The following is a 6671-nucleotide window of genomic DNA, read 5'->3' on the forward strand; positions in this document are numbered from 1 at the left end:
CCTTAGGGCCACTTGCTTTGTGTGGTTGCATTCGTCCCTCCTAGGGCTTGTTGGGATGTAACCACTTGTGAGATACACCTCCGTAGTGTTGATATGCTTGATACACACCTTTCTCCGTGTGAGAGACCTCAAAAGTTACCTCTCAAAAAAAAAAAAAAGATTTTTTTGGAGTGCTTTTTAGAGCACCTCTCTTTTTGGGTAAATGGTATGGAGTCACCACTTATTTTTTATACAAAAAATAAGAAAAACTAAATACATAACTGAATTATTCTCTTCATTGATTGAATAAAAAATTGCATAATTGTAAAAATTGAAAAATTATATGGCTTTGGGTCCTAATTACAAACTACCAAATAATTACATGGTTTTTTGTCCTAGTTACATTCTACCCAAAATAAAATAAAGAAAATGCTAGATCTATTTAACCAAAGACCTAAATTCAGAGGTTAGGTTACGGAAAGGGAAGGTGTTAGGCACCCATTCTGCCCAAACAGAGTCTGGTCTTCTAGGCTCTTATGACCTATGTACCTTTTTATGCAGGTAAAATTTGCTATTTAGACTGAATTTAGAAATTTTTTTAGAGAATAGCATGCGCGTCAAACTAATTAGGTAGTTGGATTGTTTTTGGAACTCGAGTTTGCCAAACTCGATTTTGGGCTGGCAAGCAAACCCTATAGTGGCGTTTTTTTAGTTCCTATAGTAGCGTTTATAGAAAACGCCACTATAGGGTACATATAGTGGCGTTTTTGACAAATGCCACTAAAAAAAACGCCACTATAGTTTGAATTTTGGGCCGGAACTCGAGTTTGGCAAACTCGAGTTCCAAAATCAGTCCAACTAACTAAATAGTTTGACGCGCATGCTGTTCACAAAAAAAATTTCTGAAAACAGTCTAAATACCAAATTTTGCCTTTTTATGCATGTCATGAATGATATGTTAAACATGTTAAATAAAGATTAAATCACATAAATTTATTTATGAATGAAGTCTCTTCTTTTGAAAATAATCAATTCTATTTTAGTTGGTAAAAAAATTGATTTTTTATTTGTCAAAATACCAGATCTGTTTTGTAGTATGTAGAAAAAAGTGGTTTTAACATTGTAAAAGATCAAATCTGTTTTGTAATAATAGAAAAAAAATGGTTTTTTGATAACAGAAAAATCAGATCTGTTTTTTATATGTTTTAAAAAATATGGAAAAGATTGTTTAAGAAGAGAGTTTCACTCATAATTTAAATTTATGCAACATGAATAAAACAAACACAAATACAATCATATTTAATCTTTTTCTTTATTTCAAAATCTACATATATTAAAAAATTAGATTTGTATCTAAAAAGGATACAAATCAGTTTTTATATTGAGAAAATTTTAGATCTGCATCTAACAAAGATGCAGATCCATTTTTATTATAAAAATTAAAATTAAAATTAAAATTTAAAAAAATAAAATAAAAAAACTCAGATCTATGTCTAAGAAAGATGTAGATCTGTTTTTAATTTAAGAAAAGATGCAGATCTGTTTTTTTATTTTAAGAACAAGTCAGATCTATAACTAATAAAAATGTAGATCTGTTTTTTATTTTAAGAAAAAGTTAGATCTACATCTAATAAGGATGCAGATCTATTTTTTATTTTAAGAACAAGTCAGATCTACATCTAATAAAGATGCAGATCTGTTTTTATTTTTGAGAAAAAGAATTATTCATATACAGATTATTGACATTCAAGAAAGAGATTATAACAATTACATAAAAAACAATCATGTTTTAAACAAAACAATGATAAATCATTCATGTTATGGATAAAAACATTCATCAACACAAAAAAGAAGCATAAAAAGATAGGGTAATTGAAAACAACCTCTTGCATGAGCACTCCTTGTTCTTGAAATGATGTTTTAGGGTTCAAAGAAACTTATTTAGTTATATTTGAAACCTAAAAACCCTAATTTAAGCAGCAAATCTCAGAGAGGGTTAGCAAATATTAGCAATTTGAGAGCCTCAAAACATATGCCTCTTAGAGCGTCAAAAAAAAATGTGCTGAATTATAAGACCCAGTCTCTATTTATAAAAGCCAAAAGACTCTAAAAAATAGCTCCGATGTGTAGAACACGAATTGGGACTCATCCTTTTGCGAAAATATCGAAAAGGGTATGCCTTATCGTCACCCGAAGGGCGTTGGGCCAAAGCCCAAAAGGGGGAAATTCGACCCTTTTAAAGTGCCAAATGGGCTCTTGGACACTGAACGTTCTTCCGTGTTCGGGTGCATTTCGGACTCTCCTTCTAGGGTTTTTTTATCCAGTCCTTGCACCTAGACGTGTTTTCATCCTTAGTCTATGATTTTTTTATCTCTTTTTTGGATAACTTAAGCTTTTTCAGGAACAATTATCTTGTAGATAAATACACTAAAGTAAATCTTGATAAAATTCAGATTATCCACAATTTTATTGTTATCCAATCATCCCTTTTATTCCTATACATGCATCCCTATTTTAAACACTAATTATCAACAAATTACAAAATTATTTAATTAATTTTAATTGCTTAATAAATCAGAATTAATTTAAATTGATCATGTGTGGTCGACTCTACATAGACACAATGCATGTTGACCGTGCAACTTGATCATGCGATATCTTTCGATCAGATGGTCCATTTGGAAACCGAACACACCATTATGACCGTTAGAATCTCAAGATCATTTTTATGATATGCAACAAAGTTTTCTAAACTTTGTATCTCTTGTAGTTTAAATGAGCATCTCAATGCATAACTAGGCAAATCAGTTATGTGGCTTGTGTTTGTGATGAATACGATTAAGATTGTCTCTTATATCTCATACTCATATCACTCTTTTTGACGAGAAGGACTAGAAAATCCTAAGAGAAAGGCATAAATAACCATCTCACTACTAAAACCCGCCAATCATTTATAACATTTATGTGCTTTGGCACAATAAAATTGGGATGTTAAACATACATAATTGGGTATTTTCTTTTCTCTCTCTTATATGCCAGTGCATGCTATGCTCAAAAAGAAGAATATGCAAAGAATAAAAGCAAAAAGATCAAAGTGCTTTTAATATGGTTGCAAGTGTTTTTCTAGGAGATGTGGGAGTTATAGGATGTACCTCGAAAGTAATAGTCCACATCAAGCAGTTATGATTGTGTGTGAGTGTATTTGTTTTTCTCTAGTCTCAAATCATCATAACCTGAGACACTTATGCACTCTTGCTATGATTCACACACAATAGGCAAATTCTTTGCTACTTTTGATACATGTGCAGGTACAATGTAATATGACTATCACAAGGAATACATGTGTTAATATATGCTCACTAAACTGTCTTAACTCATTTTGAAATATAAAATTGGTTAGACTTGTTTTGTGTGTATGTGTGTGTGTGTGTGTGTTTGGATCTATGGATGTTGGGAGAAAATGGGCTTTCGCCCTTCTTTTTTTCAAAAATCCAGCATTTTTCCCTATTTCCCAAACTAATTAGGGAAAAACCCCCTATTTTGAAATTCGACTTTTATAAAATCGAGTTTCAATTTAAAACTCGATTTTTGGACAATCGAGTTATAACAAATTGAAAATTAAAAATTAAAAAAAAAAATTTCTAAGTCCACGTTCGCTATAACTCGATGTTCCAAAAATCGAATTATACATTTGAAACTTGATTTTTAGAAATCGAGTTTCAAAATAGGGGCATTTCCCTAATTAGTTTGAGAAATGAGGCAAAATGCTGGATTTTTTATGTGAAAGGGGTATTTGCCCATTTTGGCCATGGATGCTGTGCTTATATGTTGAGAGATGTTTTAAGAGCTTAACATATTGATTAGATCTTTGGTTGAGTATCTTGCATGTTGCATTTATCTCCTTGTGTTTTTCCCTTTAAATAAAATAAAAAACTCATTTTCTTCAAGCTTGACAGCTACTCGACAGATCCTTGACAGATTCATTTCTATTGAACTTTCTTTCTTCTTTTCTCAATAGAAACCTGAACAAATTCTCGATCCATCAAGAATTTTTCCTCTGCTCTCTACCAGCTCGATAGATTCCTCGACAGATACTTGATCCATCAAGATTTTTGGGTTTCTCCTCGATAGAAGTTCAAAAGTTTCTCTATCTAACGAAGTTTCTTGGTTTCATCTCGACAGCTTCTTCGATCCATCAAGCCAAATTTCTTGGCTCTTTGTCTGCCCGGTAGATTCTTAACAGATTGTTTGATCCATTGAGGTGATTTTTTCCATCGACAGATCCTTGACAGCACCTTGACAAATTCATTTCTGTCGAGATTTAAAACTCGACAGATCCTCAATAAGAATCTCGATCCATCGAGCTGCGATTTCTATTTAAAGGAGAGGCGCTATTCAGATTTCATTTCTCTCACTCTTTCTCGATAGATCCACTTCTCTCTCGACCCAAACACTCTCCTCTCACTCTAATCTCCACTCCTTTCAAGATTTCGGCCTAATCAAGCTTCAATCTTGTGGTATAAACTTCAAACCCTTCCTTTCTCTCTCATGCATTTCACGCATTAGACCTAGGTTTTGGGGTTTTTGCTATATTTTTGGGTTTTTGAGATTTTTGTGAATATCGTGGGTTGGAATATGTGAATCTGGTCCTATATGGCTATGCATTGCATCCTCATTGCATTATAACAATGTTTCATGCATATTTAGATGTGTGTGATTTATTATTGTTGTTGAGTGCTGTTAAGTTTGGATTGGGTGATCCCTATGATGCTCTTAAATTCTCATGTCACATGTTTATGCATTTTTCATGCATACGTTCTTTTCTTATCTACTCTAAACATGTTTTTCCTTCTATTCTCTCTCTCTCTCTCTCTCTCTCTCTCTCTCTCTCTCTCTCTCTCTCTCTCTCTCTCTCTCTCTCTCTCTCTCTCTCTCTCTCTCTCTCTGATAGACTGCGGTATGGCACCCAAATAGCGCAAATTCATTCTAGCTTGAAACCTTCATCATGGTTCCAAGTCATCCTCTTCTATTCCATCTCATCTTCAGGTCCATGATGAGAAGGCCAAGAAGGACTTCTTTGAGATTTTCCAGGCCCATGGCGTTCATCCAAAATGCCAAGTCATTCTGTCAAATTTCTCTGACACTATGCTACCTGATGTCATTTGGACTCGGGGATGGGAATCTCTATGTGAGAAACCCGTGCGTTGTCTTGTTGTGTTTATACAACAATTCTACTTCAACATACATGGCATCGATACCCCTGTGCATCGATTCGCTACGCGATTCAGAGGTACACGTATAGTAGTTCCCCCGATTTTGTTACCGAGGTACTACGTGTCCCCAGGGTATCGCATGCTAACTACCCTAGTTGTGATCATCTATGGACTGTGTCCTGAGACATGCTTATCTCTCACTTTTATGAGACTCCTTCCATATAGGGTAGCAAGTTAAACACTCCATGCTCGGGTTTTGCAAAAGGCCCGAGATTCCTTAACATGGTGATGACATTCACTCTCACATCGTTGTCTTACTATAACTCCATCACTGAGCCTCGTGCTTATTTTCTTTTGTCTTTGATAGAGGGTCTCACCATTGATTTTCCCTCTCACTTCATCACATCTATTCTAGATGTGTATTTGGATACCTTAGCTCGTGATAAACTCATCTTTCCTTGAGCTATCACGTGAACCTTTCAGCACTTCTCCATTCCCATTCCTCTCTCTCTCCTCTCTTCACCATCATGGGTGCCATATGCGCTGGTTCTGTCCGGTGGAGCGAGGCCCAGCTTCGACCGAAGCGGCCACGTGTGAAGACGATCCTGCAACTTCTGCTGTTCCACCCTCATCCTCAACTCCTTCTACCTCCACTCCTACCTCCTCTATCGCTAGTGTCACTCTCTAAAGATGCTACTGCATCTTTACGCCAAGGGTTTTGTGACCAAGGAGTTTCCTGATCTTCATCATTGATGAATTGAAAAACTTTGCAGCCAATAACCTCTTCAAATTGCTGAAGTTAGTCATGTACTGGGATTCGTGCACATTGGTTAGTCCCGTACTGGGATTCGTGCATCAAGGGAAAGATTGCCGCTACAATAGGCCAAAGGGTTTGGTAAGGGTTCAATTGTAGGTTGGTATTTCGAGATAGGCCAAAGGGTTTGGTAAGATTCCTTATTAGTTTCTTGGACCTCTATATATGCTATCTACAAATTTATATGCAAAACATCGACATTGTTTTCCGATAAAAATTCTTGGTCAGGAGTACTTGTGATGCCCCAACTTGATTACTTGTGTAATGTGTATGAGTGTGTGATGAGTCCTACATCGGGTATTTACTGAGTAGATCTGGGTTTTATTAACAACTACAAGGAGTCTCAATTATGACTAATCCTTTTGAGGTATAGCGCAGATGTAGCTAGCTTTTTTCCTTAGGTTGTGACAGTGTTGGTATTAGAGCTCTAAGTTATGATTTTGTAGGCAATTAGAACTTCTGATGTTTTTGTATAGGATGTGGAAGAATAGGCTTGAATCATTGGATAATCAATGGGTATTTTATGGGTTTGATAATTGTTAGAAGCTATGTGCCTGTATGCTTAGGATCATAAGAATAGTAAAAGCTTTAGTATCTCTTGTATACTATGATTTTTCTTTGAGGTTTATCCAACTCTAAAGTGTTGTTCATTTGGTTATGGGAAA

The sequence above is a fragment of the Quercus lobata genome, chromosome 1, assembly GCF_001633185.2.
Source record: "Quercus lobata isolate SW786 chromosome 1, ValleyOak3.0 Primary Assembly, whole genome shotgun sequence".
NCBI lineage: Eukaryota > Viridiplantae > Streptophyta > Magnoliopsida > Fagales > Fagaceae > Quercus > Quercus lobata.